At 44.8% G+C, this 21,118-nt stretch overlaps 1 pseudogene; it reads right to left on the bottom strand.

The window, feature by feature from the left end:
- Positions 1-20,719, bottom strand: part of LOC148147082 (uncharacterized) — an 85,486-nt pseudogene extending 64,767 nt beyond the window's left edge.
- Positions 20,720-21,118: the final 399 nt, after the last annotated feature.

Genomic DNA, 21,118 nt, shown 5'->3' with positions numbered 1-21,118 from the left:
TGGTTGGGTATGGAACCAGTGCCTGATCTCCATAAAGAATTCGCCTCTGTGGATAAACTTTACAACGAGAAAAACGGGGTGGGGGAAGGAGGACAAGAATTTATAAATTTGTGAATTACGGGATCTGCTCAGTCTCTAATAGTTGAGAAGTGAGGCGCCAGAAAAGCACAACAGATCAGGCAGCATCCGAACAGCAGGACAATGGACATATCAGGCATAAACCTATCGTCAGGAATGTGGCGGGGGGACAAGGAGGCTGAAAGATAAATTAGAGGGTAGGAGCTGGGCTGGTGAGAGTGTCACTGGGAAGGTGATAAGAAGATATAGGTGGGAGTGATAGTGATATATCGGAGGGGAGGGTGGATTGGGTAGGTGGGAAGGAAGATGGAAATTAAGACAGTTCAAGAGGGCGGTGCTAATTTGAATGGTTGGTTCTGGGATGAGGTTGGGGAGGGGAGATGTGGAAATTGGTGAAGTTGATGTTGATGCTGTATAGTTTGAGGGTTCCAGCTGTCCTACCACCTATCCACTTCACCCTCCTCTCTGACCTATCGCCATCACCGCCCACCTGCATCTACCTATCGCCTTCCAAGCTCGCTTCCATCCAGCTCCACCTCCACTCTCCTATTTAATTTTCAACCCATGTCCCCCTCACTTAACCCCACTTTCCTGATGAAGGATTTATGCTTGAAACGTCAACTCACCTGCCCCTCGGATGCTGCCAACCTGCTGTGCTTTCCCAGCCCCACACTTTCCAACTCAGATCTCCAGCATCTGCAGTCCTCACTTTCCCTCGACCTCTAATCGTAAGAGATGGAAGTATTTTCACTCTTTCTGACATGTTACTCAAGAGAGTGATAACTTGTGGAATGGGGGCAGAAACTAAGCATTCCCTTGTGTAACATTAGGTTGGAGTGCCAAATCTAGATTGGGGAAGTAACAGGGTGAGTGAGTGACAGGGTGTCCGTTCCAGGAATACAGTTTGTTGTTGGGAACGATTTAGCAGGATCCAAGGTGGGAGAGGTACCCCTTGTGGTGGAGAAGTCAAAGGAAGACTAGGGAACTGGGGAATTAAAATAAAAATACCCAGGGATTTTTCCAGACTGTGTAGTAACAAGATCCCACTGTGATAAGTTACAGTAGGAATGAAAAACGAAAGAAAAAAAACAAAGGTGTTGACGTTCAGTGAACTCACACCCTGTTTGATGTAACGATGCAGGAAATTTGTATATTTTGTACACACACAGACACCCATACACGCACACACACACAAAAAAGGAATTAGAATATATTGTCGAACGTTATTTAAGATATAATCCTAAAATTTAAATGGAGACCACTACAGATTAGTGCAGAAGGTAAATGGACTGAGGTGCACAAGATTGTGTTACGGGTAGCACATAAACTAATTGCAGGCGGTCACCTAGGTGTATAGACTCAGGCTAAGGTACAGAAGCATTTCTAGTGGCCTGGAATGCACACGGACGTGGTTAATTTTTGTTGTGCATGTCAAATGGTAGGTACGCCACAGGCACTATTAAAACCAGCCTTTGTTGGCAATTCCTGTATACGAAGAACCCTTCACGTGAGTTATGATTAATTGTGGAGCTCCCCTTTCTAAAATAAAAGTGGAAACCAATATCTGCTGACCATATTGGATGTGTCTACCAGATTTCCAAGGATAATTCCATGATGGAGTGTTAAGGCAAAATGGGAGGTGTAGGAGTTGGTAGCTTTCTTTACTCACTGTGGGCTACGCAGTGTGATTCAGTCAGACCAAGGGTCTCATTTTGCCACTCAACTGTTTAAGGAAGTCATGGATAGCTTCAGCATACAGCAGTTTAAATTAAGTGCGTCCCATACCAAATTACAAGGAACCTTAGAAAGTTGGCATTAGACACTGAAGACAATATTAACAGCGTATTGTCAGAATTACACGAATGATTGGAATAAAGGCGTCTCATCATATTGTTTGCCATTAAAGATGCCCCAAATAAATCTACTCGCTTTACTTCCTTTGTGTTAATATTCGTACATGAAGTGACAGGTCCTTTGAAATTAATTAAATATAAATTGACAGGACCGAAGTCGGAAATCACACACTTAGATTATGCATCTGAGGTGAGTGAGAAATTAGATGGAGTAGGTTAGTTAGCTAAAAAGCACCTGAAGAGGGCACAATATAGAATGAAGCAGGTGGCAGATATAAACTCTGAAACTTTAACGATTTCCTGTGGGGATGACGTATGAGTATTGTCACCAGTGGTAGGAAATCCCTTCAAAGCCAGTTTTAGTGGCCCCTTTCAAATTAAAAAGATGTTGAGTCAGTTAAACTATCTGGTAAAGACACTGGATATGACAAAAAGAATTAGAGTATGTCATGTGAATGAATAATGCTCCAGACACATTTAAGACTCTGGAACAGAGTTATGGTGAGATGAACAAATTGTGCAGTTTATCTGTATGATGTAGTAATCTTTAGCAAGTGATTGAAAGCTCAATGTTACTTTTGGCAGAGTATGTTGAACGATTACAAGAAGCAAACTTGGTAATTAATGTAAGAAAACAGAATTCACGAAGGCAGACGGGCCATTCCTGGGACATTACATTGGCCATGGAAGGTTGACCCCATGGAACACAAGGAATTTCCAAAGCCATCCTCGAAGAATGAGGTGGTTCGATATTTGGAACTGAGTGGACTCTAGCGGAACTTTGTTCCAAACTTCAGCAGCGTATTGGCACCCCTGATGGATTTACTAACGAGAACACAGAATTGTGGTGGACAGAACAACGCAGGGAGGTATTTGAGAATTGTAAAGCAGGATTAATCACAGCACCAGTTTTACCTGCACCAAATAATTTGAAGCCCTTTGAAAATTGTGTTTGATGCGAGGTATATAGGGGTTGGAAATGTACTGATACAGAAAGATGATGATGGAATTGAATGGCCAATTGGCTACTTGTTGAAAAAACTCAATATCCACCAGAAAAAAATGAAAAATCTCAATTATTGAACAAGAAAGATTGAGTTTCATACAAGTTTAAGTTTCGTACTGCCCTGACAATATTTTAATGTGTATATGACAAACAAATTGTCGGAGACGGATGTGGACAACAACGACAAATCTCTCGCATTTTTTTGGAATATTTAAAGACCAGAATATGAGTCTATTTCATTGGGGTCTTATGTTACAGACTTTAAACTTACAACATGTACATTCTGTGCGTCGTATAAATGTGATAGCAGATGTGTTATCACGGAGTTAAAGGAAAATGTGTAGATAAAATTGGACTTATTCCAGTGTTATATACGTGTGCAGAATTAACATGAATGGTATAACTGAGATTAATACTTTTGAACTTCATAATAATGGGATTAAGAATGAAAGCAAAAGAAATGAAGCCATATTTTCAATCTGATGGTTCCTTTTATTTCTGAAGGAGGGAGGTTTTATGAAGCCGAAAGCGTGTCTGGTCACTTTAAGACAGAACGGGTTTTGCTGAATAGAAACTACAGCCACAGATGCTAGCGAAAGGTCAGACTGTTCCAAATGTCACCATTAGCTGGGAAATGAATTCCTGAATTTTGGTTGCTGTTTTGACAACAATTCAAATACAACCAAAGAGTTTAAATAACGATTAGCATACCAAAAGCAAACGGAAATCGATATTAGTGTTTGGACAACTGGAAAGTATGAGACTTATTGTAACATGGCAAGTATATGAACCCAGTATTTTGAATACTCGACGGACAGCCACTGCCATCCAACAGCAGGAGTGCTAACTGGTCATCTGAAACACTTCTGTCAACGATGCATGTTTATTTCAAACCTACTTGCAGTAAAAATAAAATGACCCAGGGAGATCAGGAGCTGGAAGAGTGAACACAGCGGGGAAGATTGAGACTGTGTGCTGTTGAGATTCTAATGTTTAATATGTGGGTTGTTGGAACGGCATAATTTTATAGAGTTGGAGTCAGATAGTAAATTGTTAAGAAAAGAGGGGCTTGTATTTGGGAATGATTGTTGTTTAGTGTTCACTATTAATGTTAAGAAATAAACTTGTTAATTTTTCCTAATAGCGGAAGGTAGGAGATCTGTGTCACTCATATCCTTCTAGTCCTTTCCTATCCACATATTTATTCAAATGATTTTGAAATGTTCTTAATGTATCCCCCTCAACCACATCTACTGGCAGCTCATCCACGTACAAGCCTCTGTGTAAAGAATTGGCCCCTCAGGTTCCCTTTTATTCCTTCCCCTTTAATCTTAAACTTATCCCCTCTCGTCCTCGATTCTCTGAACCGTGGAAAAAGACTGAGAGCATTGACCCTATCCATACCCCTCATGATCTTATACAGCTCTATAAGGTCCCCCCTCAGTTTCCTACACTGTAAAGAAAAGGTCCTAGCTTGTCCAAGCTCTCCCTATATCTCAGACCATTGAGTTCTGGCAACGTCCTTGTAAATTTCTACTGCACTCTTTCCAATTTAATAAATCCTCCCTATAACAAATGTGACAAAACTGAACACAATACTCCAAGTATTGTGCAACAAAAATCCCCAACTACTCGACGCAATGTCCTGTTGAAGGCCAGTGTGGCAAATGCCTTTTGCACTGCCCTGTCTGCTTGTGACTCCACTCTCAGGGAACCGTGCACCTGAACGCCAAGGTCTCTCTGTCCACTACACCCCGTAGGGCGCTCCCATTCACCATGAAACTCCTACCTTGATTTGAGTTTCCAAAATGCAAGACCTCACACATTTATATTAAACTCCATTTGCCATTTCTCGGCCCACTTCCCCGCCTGATTAAGGTCCTGCTGCAATTTCTGATAACCTTCCTCATTGATCACGCTGCCACTTATTTTAATGTCATCTGTAAACGTACTAATCATGCCTTGTACATTCTCAACCAAATCATAGATAACAAACAGCTATGGACCCAGCCTCCAGTCTGACAAGCATCCTTCCACAAAACACTCTGCTTCCTACAATCAAGCCAACTGTGTATCCAACTGGCCAGTTTCTTCAGCATTCCACGTGATGTAACCTTCCAGTGCAGCCTGCCCTGTGGTACCTTATCAAAGGCCTTACTGAAATCCATAGAGACTACGTTTACCGCTCTGCCCTCGTCAACGTTCTTGGTCACTTCTTCAAAGAACTCTAACAAATTTGGGAAGCATGATCTTCGACTCTCAAGTCTATACTGACCGGTCTGAATCAAGAGGAAGTGTTGATGAAGAAAGAGACCTTGGAGTGCAGTGTCATAGCTCCTTGAAAGTGGAATCGCAGGTAGATAGAATAGTGAAGAAGGCATTTGGTATGCTTTCCTTTATTGGTCAGAGTATTGAGTACAGGAGTTGGGGGGTCATGTTGCGGGCTGTACAGAACACTAGTTAGGCCACTGTTGGAATATTGCATGTAATTCTGGTCTCCTTCCTATCGGAAAGATGTTGTGAAACTTGAAAGGGTTCAGAAAAGATTTACAAGGATGTTGCCAGGGTTGGAGAATCTGAGCTACCGGGAGAGGCTGAACAGGCTGGGGCTGTTTTCCCTGGAGCGTCGGAGGCTGAGGGGTGACCTTATAGCGGTTTACAAAATTATGAGAGGCATGGATAGGATAAATAGGCAAAGTCTTTTCCCTCGGGTCGGGGAGTCCAGAACAAGAGGGCATAGATTTAGGGTGATAGGGAAAAGATATAAAAGAAACCTAAGGGGCAACATTTTCATGCAGAGGGTGGTACGTGTATGGAATGAGCTGCCAGAGGAAGTGGTGGAGGCTGGTACAGTTGCAACATTTAAGAGTCATTTGGATGGGTATATGAATAGGAAGGGTTTGGAGGGATATGGGCTGGGTGCTGGAAGGTGAGACTAGATTGGGTTGGGATATCTGGTCGGCACGGACGGGTTGGACTGAAGGGTCTGTTTCCATGCTGTACATCTCTATGACTCTATGACTAAGTAATGGGTGCAGTCAATGGTATGCTGTCCTTCATTGTAAGATGATTCGAGTACATAAGTAAAGCCATCTTCCTGCTGTTGTAGAGCCTTGCTGACAGAGCATTTGGGGTACTCTGTATAGATTTGATCTCCTTTGTAAGGAATTATCGCCTTACCACAGACACGGGTAATGGTAACATGCGGATGGAGTGAATAAGCTGAGTGTTTTATCTGTAGAGCTGTGAGAGACGAAGAAATGGTGATGCTGAAACACGAGGAGTGGCTGTGATCTTTTATTTCCAAAACAGACGTTGACAGGGAGAGAAATTCCATACTTTACCCGGGATTGATTGGTTTGATTTATTGTCACATGTACCTCAGTACAGGGAAACATTTTATTTATGAGCAGTGGAGGCAGATCATAGCAAGGATGGTCAGGTAGATCGTAGGGTGGAAATAGGCTTGGACAGAGTAAGGCATAAAGTTTACACTGAACAGGACATGAACTGGACAAGCTCAACATGAGCAAGATCGGCATTATTTGAACTTAGAGAGTCCATTCATCAGTCTAATGTGGCTTTCCTGATACCTTATATGCCTTAATTTTTTCGCCCCACGTTATTGTGCAATCGACGTGTGAATCCGTAATGAACATCAGGTTGCTCACAATCCCCAACAGCAGCCACAATCCCTTCCATCTGAAACAGCCATTCCAACTAGCTTCCGCCCTATATAGAGAATAGTAGGCTGTCTTCTCAGAGATGAAATATGCCTTCTTGAGACTCCACACAAGACATATGGCTTTCCTGCTCACCACGAGAAAACTACATTAAAGTCCACGTGTGTGTCTTAAGCAAAGAAGCCAAGAGGAACAATGTGGAGCAGTCTATCTGTGCAGCCTCTGCCCCACTTGTTCATCATGTTAGAGCATCAATTAGGAGACAGTGAAGACTGTCGATGCTGGAGATCAGAGTAGAGCGTCTATTGCTGGAAAAGCACAGCAGGTCAGGCAACATCCGAGAAGCAGCAGAATCGACGTTTCGGGCATAAGACATTCATCCGGCATCAGCATAAATTACCTCATTCTGCCCCCGTGGAAGTGCATTGAGGTGGGAATGGCCTCCTACTGTTCCTGTATAAGTGACTCAACAGACTGAATGGCTTCTTGCTCTTCTGATTGGACAGGGTCTAGGGTCCGACTGGCTACCCCGGTTCCTGTTTGACAGCTCATTGTACTGACTAGTGTGACGATGTTGCAGCTTTAAGAGGTTATTTTGTCCTGGTTTCTTTTAAGAGAGAGATTAAGCGCTCATTACCAAGCTGGCTAGTTAAGACCACTTGAGTAACAGATAGGAAGGCCTTGGGTTTATTTTAATGCAGACTGAATGGATATGGCCAGCTCTCACAGATTAGGATCTCTGGGTTCTGGTTTCTCAGCAAAATCAGAAGCTATCGGGGTCTCCACAGAGTTGAAAGCTTCAGTGAATGTCGCCTGGCTGCTACCCTCACTGAAATTTCTCTTTATGCTGTTTTTAATTGCTGGATTGGAGAAATGTTTGTGACAATCTGTGTCTGAATATTTCTTTTTGCCAAGGGCTGTGTTGATGGGATTTACCTATATTGGAACAGTTCATTAGTAATAGTTCCTATATCTATTATTCTGTAAAGTTGTCCAATAGAATTACATTCTAAGTTCCTCTTTCTTTGGTTTTATTTCAACTTTCGTGTTTAAGTAGATGGTGTTTTGCTTCACACCGAGTAGTTTGACCTGTCACATTGCATCTGGAACAGACACTTTACATTTCCTTTAAAATAAGAAAACATTAGAGTCTAGGCTACTTCCTTCAAATATTTTCGAGGGGCTCTGGTTTGGTCCATCACACTAGACTCCTTCTCTTCCTGGGTAATGGGCTGGAGGCACTGAATGGGCTATCCCTGTTCATCTCCAATAATGTCAATGGGCTGAATGGCTTCCTCATATTCCTGTGAAACCAGCGTTCGGTGCTGAATGAACTCTTATTTTACTGTGGCAATGTGAAGTGTCAGGCAGTGCTGTTACATGAATGTTACTGATACTTTAACAGCACAAGCCTGAATGGAGTCTGGGTCTTGCTGCACATGGACACAGACCAGTTCAGGAGCAGACGGGGATCAAAATGTTCTGAACATTGTGGAATCTTTGGTGACCATCCCCACTTCTGATCTTATGGTGTGGAGGGTGGGGGCAGGGAGACATTGATGAAGCAGCTGAAGATGTTTGTGAAGAGGAAGCTACCCTGAGGGTCTCCCACAGAGCTGACCCAGGACTGAGATGATGAACATCTTCCTTTGTGTCATGTTTGACTCCAAACACTGGAGAGTTTACTCTGATTCCCATTTGTTCAGCTCCTTGATGTCAACAGCAGGCAACCACTGCCTTGATATCAGGGCCAGTCATTTTTACCTGAACCCTTGAGCCAACCTCTTTTGTTCATATCAATAAGCCATGATATAGGAGCAGCAAGTGTTTTCTTCAAACAGATTGTATTGAATGTCAAGATTTCTCTTCTCAAGAGTGTTCGGGGTGCTAGAAATTACTTGAAGAGGAGATCGATGGATATTGACCTGTCAGAGAGTTGAGGGCAACGAAGAATTGGGTGTGAAAGAGGATTTGAGACCAAGAGCAGATCAGTCATGATTTTAGTGAAGGGCAAGGCAGGCTTGGGGAGTGAACGACCTGTTCCTATTTCTGATGTTCTCACATTCTGTTGTTGGAAAGTTAGTGGGTGCTATTTTCATGAATATTATGTTGTTGAATATTGCAGTCAGGAAAAACAGATGATTTTGTGAGCCATCTCTGGGTGAGTTATATGGGCTGTATTCACAGTGAATCTGGGTCTACAATATGACCAACAAATGAAGCACAAGTTGCAGATAGGGGAAGCTCTGTGAAAAGAAATGAGGGGCTTCTTTCACACCCATGCCTGGATTTTCCAATTACATTTCCCAAATGACTTCAAAGCTTGTGTGACAGTCTTGAGAGGCTGAATGGTCTCCTCTGTTTCTGTGCACCAGGTTATATGAGTAGGTGGCCTCCAACACTTCCTGTCTAGCAGGTTTAGGCAGCTAATTGGATCACAGAAACATAGGACTGAGGAGCAGGAGTCGGTCATTAGATACTTTGAGCCTTCTCCAAAAAGCTCTCAGATTGTGGCTGATCAGGTTGGGGTCTCAGCTCCACTTTTCTGTCTGCATCCCATTATCCATGACTCACTTCTCTGTCAAATATTTACCAAATGCAGCTTTCAATCAATGTGAACATTGAGGCACGATAAACTTCCAGTGAAGAGAATTCCCACTTGAAAGGTCCTTTCAGAATAATTCGTCATCCTTCTTATAGAATCAGAGAGTCATGCAGAACGGAAACAGACCCGTTAGTCCAATCTGTTCACTCCGATCAGATATCAAATCTGATCCAGTCCCATTTGCCAGCATTTGGCCAATATCCCTCTTCTTTTAGACACTTTTTAAATGTGCGATTGTAACCGCCTTCAGCACTTCCTCTGACAGCAGTTTCTCTACACACACCACTCTCTGTGTGAAACATTTATCTTCAGGTCCCTTCTAAATCATTCGCCTTCTCCCCTTCAACCTATGCTCTCTTGTTCTGGACTCCCCTACCCTGGGGAGCAGAGCGTGACTGTTCAGAATATCCATGCCCCTGATGGTTTTATCAACCTCTATAATGTCACCCCTCAACCTCTGACACTCCAGGGGGAAACACCTCAACCTAATCAACCTCTCCCTAAAGCTCAAACTTCCAGTCCTGGAACATCTGTGCGTAAGTCATTTCTGCAGAAAACCGAGTTGTACGCAGTATTCTTAAAGTGGCCTCACCAACATCCTGTACAGATGCAACATTCCACCACAACTCTTATACTCAATGCTCCGACTGATTAAGGCAAATGTGCCAAATGTCGTCTGTCCCACTCTGTCTACCTGCGACTCCACTTTCAAGGAACAATGTACCTGCAGCCCTACGTCCCTTTGTTTCACAACACGCCCCAGGACCTTACCATTAAGTGTATAATGTCTGCCCTGTTTTGCATTCCCAAAATGCAAAACCTCGCATTTATCTAAATTACACTTCATCTGTCACTCCTTGCCCCTTTGTCCCATCTAGTTGTGGTCTCGTTGTACTCTGAGATATTCTACTACACCACTTTTCTGATGTAATCTGTAACCTTACTAACTATGACCCCAATATTCACAACTAAATCATTTACATAAATGAGAAATGCAGTGAACTAAGTCCTGATTCTTACAGCACACTGCTGCTCATAAGCCTCCAGTCTGAAAAATATCCCTCTTCCTTCAAGCCAATTATGACTAGCTTCTTCTGTATCCCATGTGAGTGAAACTTACTAATCTGTCTACCAATCGGAATGAAATACGAGCTATAAAGAGAGGCTGAGTAGGTTAGGTTTATTTTATTAGAAAAAAAGGAGATTGAGGGGGGACCTGACTGAGGTTTGCAAAATCATGAAGGGTATAGCCAGGGTGGATAGAGACGAGCTTTTTCCCAGGGTGAAGGATCCAATAACGGAAGGTTGTGCTTTCGAAGTGAGAGATGGGATGTTTAAGGGGGATACACGCGGTACGTACTTCACACAGAGGGTGGTGGGGGTTTGGAACGCGTTGCCAGCAGAGGTGGTAGAGGCAAGCACGGTAGATTAATTTAAGATGCATCTGGACAGATGCATGAGTAGGTGGGGAGCAGCGGGATTCAGATACTTAGGAATTGACCGACAGGTTTAGACAGTACATTTGGATTGGCTCAGGCTTGGAGGGCGAAGGGCCTGTTCCTGGGCTGTAAATTTTCTTTGCTCTTTGTTCTCTAAATGAACACCTTGCTGAAGTCCATACAGACAATGTCTACCAAACTGCCTTCATCAATCTTTGTCACCTCTTCAAAAAACGTAACCAAATTAATGAGACATGATTTCCCATGCAGAAAGACACGTTGACTACCCCGATCAGCCCTTACCTTCCCAAATGTATGTAAATGCTATCCCTCAGAATCCCCTCCAACAACTTACCCACCACTGACATCAGGCTCACCGGTCTGTAGTTCCCCGGCTTTTTGGGTCACTGTTTCCCTTTCTAGTCCCACTCCTCCACTGCTCGCAACAAATGTTAAATGTGACCAGGTCGGCGATGTGGCCGATGATATCGGTCTCAGACTGGGTCAGGGTCTGTTTTAGGAACAAGTCAGGCTAGTTTCTTTAATCTGCTAAAACAGCACGTTTATGAACCAGAGCAATGTTACTCAAGCAATGGTGGAAAGATGAATGGCAAACTGTTTGGGTATTTCAAATTTATAATCAATATTTCCGTTTCTAAAAGCAGACACACACACACACACACACACACACACACACACACACACACACACACACACACACACACACACACACACACACACACACACACACACACACACACACACACACACACACACACACACTCACACACACACACACACACACAAAATCTCTGCAATTCTAACTTGAAAGAACTTTGTCCAGATATTATTGGAACTCATGACAAAAGGAAAAATTGCGAGATTGTCCAAAACGTTATTCTGCTTCTGAAGATATTGTACTCACACAGCTGCTAGCAATGGGATTTCACCCTGGCAGATTTGGATTTGGCTGAATTCCCTTTGCAATTAACTATAATTGCAATTCCCTATCGCAATTAACTATAAACGTCTTTAATTACTATTATCTGTAGTCTGCAATATTAGGGAAAGAAATCCCCTAAAGAAGGGTCTCGAATAGATATTTATTACTGAACACTCGAGACGCAGGAAGAGCATAACTTCTGGCTCCAAAACACAGATCGGTTTTACCCAACTCTCATATGTCATTGTCCTCTTCCTGAAAGCATTAAATGATTACTGTCCAGCCTCTCCTCCCCACTGACTGTGTCTGTAATCTGTCCCACCTCCCCCTAACCACACGAGGCAAACCAAGCTCCGGGTTTTGTGAAAATCAAGCCCGGAGTGTGCAGGCTTCCTGGAGAGGGGGAGGGAATTTTTAAATTCAATGGGGAAGGTGAGGGGGTAATATCACACACTGGGCTGAGGAGTGGCGGATGGAGTTTAGTTTGGATTAATGCGAGTTATTGGATTTGGTAAATCAAACAAGAGCATGACCAATACCCTTAGAAGCAGTGTCTTTGGCGGTGTTGTAGAACAGAGACCTAGGCCGTCAGGTATAATTCTTTAAAATTTGCATCTCAAATAGATAGTGTGATTATGAAGGTGTTTAACACACTTGTCTTCATTGATCAGAACTTTGAGTATCGGAATTGGGACGTCATGTTGAGGTTGTACAGGACATTGGTGAGACCTCTTCTGGAATACTGTGTCCAGTCTGGTCATCCTGCCCGCTCATTCCATAGGTACACCACCCTCTGGGTGAAAAAGCTGCCCCTTAGTTCGCTTTTAAATGTTTCACCTCTCACCTTTAAACTATGCACTCTAGTTTTGGTCTCCCCTACCCTCATAAAATACCTTGAATCTTCACTTCGATATTATTGACCTTGATATTATTAAGCTGGAGAGGGTTGAGTACAGATTAACCTGGACGTTGTTGCGAATGGAGGGAGTGAGCTATAAGGAGAGGCTGGGTAGGGTGGGACATTTTTCACTGGAGAGGATGGGATTTAGGGGTAACTTTACAGTGGTTTATAAAATAATGAGGGGTACAGATAAGCTGAAGTCTTTACCCTCGAGTTGGGTTTCAAAACTGAGGGATATTTTAAGGTGCAAGGAAAAAGATTTACAGAAGTCATGATAGGTAATTATTTTAGACAGAAGCTGGCATGTGCGTGGAATGAACTTCCAGATGAAGTGGTAAAAGCAGGGACAGTTAAAACGTTTAAAGGACATTTAGATCAGTCCATGGATAAGACATCAGTTTTGATGGTGCTGTGAGCAGCTCTCCTCTCCCTCCCCCTCTCTGAATGAATCCCTGTTGGTTTTCACCCTCTGCTCATGCCTGTGCAGTGGCGTGTGGAGACCAGCAGAGGGTAGCATCACTTTAAGCACCACAGAGACAGCCACACCTGTACCACACAGAGACACACACAGCAATTGTTAGGACACGGCATTGAGCTCATCTGGTAACTTAAATGAAACGTAAAGAAATGCTCAATTCACCTCGTAAACTGTTAAACTATGTGTGACAGAGAACTCCCAACTTCCATTGTTTAAATAAAAACATCATTTTTTTTTTTTAACTCTGAAAGTGAACATTTTACATCAACTATTCACAACTCTGGGACCCCCTTTCTCTTAACCGCTTATTCCCCAATTCCAAATCTATAACAGTAAACTCTTTCAATGAGATGCTTATTAAAATTTCATCAACTTAATTTCAAAACCACATAGCAGCTGTAGTTTTTGTCTCTTCTTCTGTGAGAAGATCTCCCTGGGTCATCTTCTTTCTTTTTACGGCGGATATGTTTCATAGGAAAAGGTACCTTTGATAGAGAGTGTTTCCTAATCTCTTGAATCTGTGTTGCTCTGTCCTCAATTTTCAAAATCCCTGCATTCTTAATATCCATCGGATTATCTCATTGGTTCGATTTTTGAAAAACAATAAATTCAAACTTGATTTTGTTTTAGTATCCTGGGGTATAATTTAAACTGATTAAAATTGTTGTCCAAACAGCAACCATCATAGGGATCTATTTCACAGCCAAATGTGACATATTTTCAGTTGACTTGGACACTCTGGGTCTGCCATCCTCTCATATACACAGGCACTTGTAAGTTCTCCGTTCAGAACAGCTTTCCCTCTATCTTAAAGGTACAGTACACACTTTCAACTTCATTACATGAATACCCTGATGTCATGACAGAGACTTGGAGTCAATCCGGATTTCTGTTGCTCTATGGTTTGTCAATATTTCATTCACTCAATCTGGTTTGTATCAGGACTTTTGTTACTCCATTAGCAACATCTAATTATTGGACTCCGTCTGTGGAATATATCAGTATTCACTTGCTCACACTCGTGAGTGAGGCAGGATTTCAGTTGTTTCATGGGGAGCGTGACACGATGACAATTTCAATGATTGTACATGACACCAAACCTGGAAGAATTGTAAAGTCTATGGAGGCCTATGTAGAACTCTAACAGGACAGTGACACGTTGGTGTCGTATTCAGGTGTATGGCAGATGGGGATCAATGCAGAGCAGTGTGAGGAGATGCACTATAGTAGGAAAGACAATCTGCTCCGACAGATACTGTCAGGGACAGATCCATCTGGGACAAGGAGTTTGGTGAGAATTTTCCCCCTGTCTGGCTGTTGTGTATTGAAGCCAGTCCCTGCTCAGGCAGCGGTGGGCCTGTGGAGACACTCCTGGTGATGGACATTGAAGTCCCACACCCAGAGGACGGTCTGTGTCGTTGTCTCCCTCAGTACTGCCTCTGATTTGTTTCCAACATCGAGGGGAACTGAGTTATCACCGAGAGGAGGGGTGGAGGGCAGGAGATAACCATCCTCAGGCGATTTCCTTGACCATGTGTGATCTGTTACTATGAGATTTCCTGGGTTCTGAAATCAATGGTGGGAAATTGCAGGGTAACTCCTTCCCTGACTGTATCCCAGGGTGTGCCCACCACTGGTGGGTCTGTGCCGGTGGGACAGGATATACCCAGGGATGGGGATGGGGCTTCATGAAACATTATGGGTGAGCACGGTGGCACAGTGGTTAGCACTGCTGCCTCACAGCGCCAGAGACCCGGGTTCAATTCCCGCCTCAGGTAACTGACTCTGTGGAGTTTGCACATTCTCCCCGTGTCTGCGTGGGTTGCTCCGGGTGCTCTGGTTTCATCCCACAGTCCAAAGATGTGCAGGTCAGGTGAATTGGCCATGGGAAATTGCCCGTAGTTTTAGGTGAAGAGTGAATTGTAGGGGAATGGTTCTCGGTGGGTTGCTCTTCGGAGGATTGGTGTGGACTTGTTGGGCTAAAGGGGCTGTTTCCACACTGTACGTAATCTAATCTAATCTAAATTACCCATCAGGCGTGATCCTGTGAGTATGACGGTGTCGGACTGTTTCCTGACTGGGTGTGTGGTGCTGAAAAAGCACAGCAGGTCAGGCAGCATTCGAGGAGCAGGGGAATGACGTTTCAGGCATCACCCGTTCATCAGGAATGAGGCTTGTGAGCTGGGGAGCTGAGAGATAAATGCGAAGGGGCTGGGGCTAGGGCTAGGGCTGGGGTTGGGGTTGGAGTTGGGTTGGGGCTGGGGCTGGAGGGAAGGGAGCTGGGAATGTGATCAGTAGACGGAGGTGGGGAGAGATGATAGGTCAGAGAGGAGGGTGGGGTGGATGGGGAGAAGGTCATGGACAGGTCAAGGAGTTACCCGGAACATTCTGTCCCCGACATTCTAAAGCTGACATTCCCCGGAACGTTCGGTCCCCGACATTATATAACTGACATTCCATAACTGACATTCCCCGGAAAGGTCTATCCCCAAGATTTTATAACTGACATTCCCCGGAACATTCTATCCCCGACAATCTATAACTGACATTCCCCGGAACGTTCTGTCCCCAACATTCTATAACTGTCATTCCCCGGAACGTTCTGTCCCCAACATTCTATAACTGACATTCCCCGGAACGTTCTGTCCCCAACATTCTATAACTGACATTCCCCGGAACGTTCTGTCCCCAACATTCTATAACTGACATTCCCCGGAACGTTCTGTCCCCAACATTCTATAACTGACATTCCGTGGAACGTTCTGTCCCCGACATTCTATAACTGACATGCCCCGGAACGTTCTATCCCTGACATTCTATAACTGACATTCCACGGAACATTCTGTCCCTGACATTGTTTGTGAACGGCCGGACGTCAGTGAATTGAACAAACGATAAGATCGCGAAGGAAGAGATCCCATTCCAGGGAGAAGGAGACACTGTTCCGAAGGCCCCTCAGGCAGTTAAAGGGGTGAATACGTTTTCCCTGCGTTTACATTTCTCCACAACACAGGATCGACCACAATTTCGAGCAAAATACAGAAATTCCCAAACTCCGTTTGTCTTCAGGAAACTGGGAGAGAATCCTTCAGGACAGCAACGTTTCCACCCTCCGTATTAGGAACTGGGAAGGTGTGAACTGTGTCTGCTCTGGAGTGACCGATTGTGTGGGAATGTTCTAGAAACCATCTGTCCTTATGGATGTGTCTCTGTGTGTTTGGGAAGGGAGGGTTTCTTATGGTTTATGTCACATTATTGTCAGTAATTCTGACCTTCCCATTTGTTATTCTAGCTCCAATTATTTTAATAAATCCCTGAATACAGGGACACATTTGAAAATCTCACTGGGTCCCCGATCAAACGGGTCCCTTTGCCTCCAGGCTGATGGATAATGGGTTTTGTTTTCCTACCTCACAGTTAACGTAGTGACCATCTACGTCCTGCTTTATAAAGATTGTGGATTGTCTCCATGTGTCAGACGTTACCTGGGGGCCATGGCAGCGGCGGATCTCCTGATCATTATCCTCGACCTGATACTGAGACACATTCCCATTGTTTATCGGGAACAGTTTTATTTCCTGAGGGACTCCGTCCCCGTGTGTAATATCCACGCCGTCCTGGTTCATGCAGCCGCTGACTGCTCCGTCTGGTTCACCGTCACTTTCACCTTTGATCGATTTGTGGCCATTTGTTGCCAGAAGCTGAAAGGTAAATATTGCAGTGAGAAAACGGCGGCTGTGGTTCTGGGAGCAGTGACTGTGCTGAGCTGTTTAAAGAACATTTCCCGGTATTTTATGTTCACGACTCGGTATTGGCTGTGGAACTCCCCCTGGTTTTGTGATGTAACAGACGCTGTTCGTTACTGCAGTGTCTGGGTCACAATCGAGTTCCTCCACCAGATTCTAACCCCGTGTGTCCCATTTCTCCTGATTCTGCTGCTCAATGTTCTCACCGTCAGACACATTTTAGTGACCAGCAGAGCCCGCAGGAGACTCCGCGCTCACACCAATGGGAACGCTCAGTCTGACATTGAAATGAGAAACCGGAAAAAAAACATAATTTTACTGTTTTTGATCTCGGCCAATTTCATCCTGTTATGGTCAACGTTAACGCTTTATTCTATATGGAGACGGATGTATTTGATTGGGTATCGATCTGTTTATCTCGATTACTTTGTTCGGGAATTGGGCTTCATGCTGCAGCTCCTCAGTTGCTGCACAAACACCGTGATTTATGCCGTGACCCAGACTAAGTTTAGGCTGCAGCTGAAAAATGTGCTGAAATATCCCTTCATCCAGATCCATCCATCAATCAAATTTCCTCATTAATCAATCCATCCGGGATTTTCTCATTTCAGTTCAGTGTTTCAGTGATGGAGCAGCCTGTCGCTATGGTAACAGACTGAGGGCAGCGCTGGTTTGTACATCCTTATCCCACAGGGGATTACAGGGGCACATTTCAATGTTCCTCACAACTCATGGGCCAGTGAGAAAAGACACCATCCCACTATCCATCACTTCCATTTGTAAAAAAGAAAAATGTTGATTAAAGCATGCCGAGCAGCAGAGTGACCGACATTGTTGTGTGTTTTTGTGTTGGAGAAGCTGAGCTGGGGAGAGACAGACTCAGCCCCACGTCTTGGTCCTCAGGGAAGGGGAGGGCACTGCACCCTGAGCTCAGGAGCTGGGTTCAACTCCCTCTATCCCCACCACTCCATCCTGGCCTCCCCATTTCCTCCCCCCACCCTTTCTCCTTATTGATCTCCCTCTCTATCTCTGCACACTCTCTCCTTCTCACCACATCTCCCTCGTCCCCCTCTCTCTTTCACACGTACCCTCAACCCCACTTTCTTCACTTTTCCCTCTCCCCCTCACTTACTCTCCTGCCGGCTCTGACTCCCGCCCGTAATTCTGTCTCTACTCCATTTTCCCATTCCTCCCCCCACCATCCCACACGCAGCTTCACCACCAACACACACACACCCAGTCTCTCGTTCAGAGGGAGAGGGAAGGACCAGCGAGACAGAGTGTGTCAGATAGAGAGGGAGGGAGGGAGAGAGATTGAGCCAAAGAGAAATGGACGGAAGTGGGCAGAGAGAGAGAGAGATACTGAGGGAATGGGATTGAGAGTGAGAGAAGGTGGAGAGAGAGTGAAGGAGCGGGGGGGGGGGGGGGGACAAGAGACAGATAGGGTAAGGGAGAGAGAGAGAAAGACGTGGGAGGAGATAATGAGAGGGAGGGTCGGGAGAGAGTGGGCAAGAGAAAGAGTGAGACTGAGAGAGGGGCGAGGGAGGGGGCAAGAGAGAGAAAGAGACGGAGAGAGAGAGACAGAGACAGAGCAAGTGAGAGTGAGAAAGGGGGCAAGACCTCGAGAGAGAGAGGAGAGAGAGAGAGGAAGGGGGCAAGAGAGATCGGGAGGAGAGAGTGACAGAAAGAGAGAGAGGACAGAGAGAGAGAGAATAGGTGGTGAGTGAGGGAGGGGGCAAGAGAGGGTGAGGGAGCAAGAGATAAAGAGTGGGGTGCGAGAGAGTAACAGAGAGAGAAGGGACGATAGAGAGAGGAGGAACGATAGTGAGGGTGGCGAGAGAGAGAGGGTGGTGAGAGAGAGAGGGCGGCAAGAGAGAGTGAGGGCGGCGAGAGAGAGACAGGGCTGCGAGAGAGAGAGAAGACGGCGAGAGAGGGAGGGCGGGAGAGAGGGGAGGGCGGGAGAGAGGGAGGGCGAGAGAGAGGGGAGCACGAGAGAGGGGAGGGCCAGAGAGGGGTGGGTGAGAGAGAGGGAGAGAGACGGAGGGAGAGAGGGAGGGGTGGGAGCGCAGGGTGAGAACGCGTGGTGAGAGAGAGGGGAGAGAGACAGGTGTGAGAAAGAGAGGGGGGAGAGAGATAGAGGGGAGAGAGAGGGTGGTAGAGAGAGAGGGACGGAGAGAGAGAGGGAGGGAGAGAATGTGAGAAACAGAACTCACTCATAAATCAGCCTGAGACAAAGCCTTGGAAACAAGAACCGGACGCCTCTGCAGTCCAGCAGAAATGCGTACGTCACAGAACATGTGTACTTTCTTTGTTCAGTTTGCAAGTTTCTGAATCACGACTCCCTTTTCTAACTTCATCCTATCTTAAGTCGGTTACCTCACTTGTTTTTCTTCAGTTTTTCTTATCTGGCTATCCGGCTGTCCTTGTATGTCTGCATTCTCTGTTCCTTGTTACTTTTGTCCAGTTTCCTTATCATACGATAAGTGAAATACCCCTACTGCTTCTTTTGTTGTCAGCTACAACACTCCATAGTTATTTCCTAGCTTCAAACTATTTCTTTAAAATTAATTCTTTAAAAGACCCTCTATATTTATTAAAGTCTTAGCCTTAAGTATGCTACATGTTGTAAGAATTCCACTCACCCCCGCAACACCCCCCATCTATAGAAACTACATTCCATCACCAGCCTCAGCAACTACATTTCTATATCGCCTGCAGAAACTAAATTTCTCACTTCCCACAATTTCCCCTTTTCTTTTTTAAAATCTGTTGTTTCTGGGCTTATTAAGTCTCCTTTAATTCATTTCTTACGGTCTGCCCTCGTAGCCTTTTGTCGATGAGGTTCACAATCTTACATTTTACATTTGTGTTGTTCGTCCCTTGAACTCTAGAAGCATTCTTTGGCTTTCTCTTTGTTGCATATCACCTGCTGATTGTACAAGCATCTGATGATTTATTTGAGATCTTTCCCCAAGGGATGTCATCAGTCGGCTCATTCACCATTTTAGGACATTGAACCCTACTACCAGACCCACTAATATCAATATTCCATAGATAGCGAGATTGACTAACCACCTTCCCCAACCAGACAATCCCCAATTGCCCCATTCCCATCCTTTTTCGTTCCGGTACCAATTGCCAGCCTGCCTTATCTTGGCGATTTTGTCTCGCACATGTTTGGAGATATACGTAATGTTAGAGGAGACCTCAGGTATGTGCGTACAACATTCCTCTCCAATTACTGCACAGGTACCACCCTTCTCTGCTCGAATATAATCCAGAGCCATCCTGTTCTGAAGGGTCGTTAGTCTGGTGGCAATCATTTCAGTCGTTTTGGCTGCTATTTGTGATTGGGGTTCGGTTAACGCATCAGCAGTATTGTTGGCTAACTCTTCCAGGGAAGCTGCCAACTTTTGTATTTCTACTCCTGCTCGAGCGGTCCCATACAAAGGTATCAAAGCCCAGAGGAGCCGATCCCATTGGTTACTTCCCGGGTTTCCCGCCTTCTTCCCTATTTATTCCGAGGTATTTTTGGGGCTCCTTTTAACAGCCTCAAGTGGGGAATTATATACGCGAGGTAGCAACAGCCATTCCAGCCTTTCTGGCTTTGAGGCAGTGTTTCATCAACATCATAACATGCATGCATTCCTGTACATTCAGTCACGCGAATGTATTTTTCCCCGGGAATAAATAGATAGGCGTCCAGGCCTCATTCCCAATATGTTCCGTTTAAAATTCGGGGAATGGTTGTGGCAGTGACTTGACTGGTATAGACACAAGATGATTTTCCCAATCGGAAGGGTGCGGTATCATTCTGAATACAGAAACAAATGGTACTTACTGCTCCTTTCGGTGGGGAGACTTTAAGGCCATCAATAGAACCCGGAGTTTTCGGGGCTGGTCGAGGGAACCATCCCTCAAAGTTATAATTACCCCTCTCAAATTCCCATTTTGTATCATTTGAGCCTGAGTCAAATTGTTGTGCATCATACACTTCTTCTTTGGTAAGTGGTATTACCGTGAGAGGAATTCCGGATTCCCCACGGTGTGGGAACTCCGCACATACCCAACAGTCGACATGCCCCTTTAATTTAGCATAATTCTGACATAAAGCGGTAAAATGATTTTTTTCCCGCCGCCCCCCCCCCCCCCCCCCCACCTCCCCCTTGGCAGATAACGCCAGTTTTATCGTGACAATATAAGGCTGACCACTCATTTTAGCTCACAACCCCTATCTGTCTATTCCCTAATGCTTTAACTACCAGGGAGGAGTGAGTCCATGCAACATTTACAATTGTATTGGGATACGGTTTTTTAACCAATATCAATAGTCTCTTATCTCAGTCTATTCTTCTTCATCAGCTTGACTTTCAGAGGGTTGTCCGT

The sequence above is a fragment of the Chiloscyllium plagiosum genome, unplaced genomic scaffold (assembly GCF_037043375.1).
Source record: "Chiloscyllium plagiosum isolate Xiang-an unplaced genomic scaffold, Cpla_swu_hap1 HiC_scaffold_18, whole genome shotgun sequence".
NCBI lineage: Eukaryota > Metazoa > Chordata > Chondrichthyes > Orectolobiformes > Hemiscylliidae > Chiloscyllium > Chiloscyllium plagiosum.
This window is presented reverse-complemented; position numbering and strand designations above follow the sequence as displayed.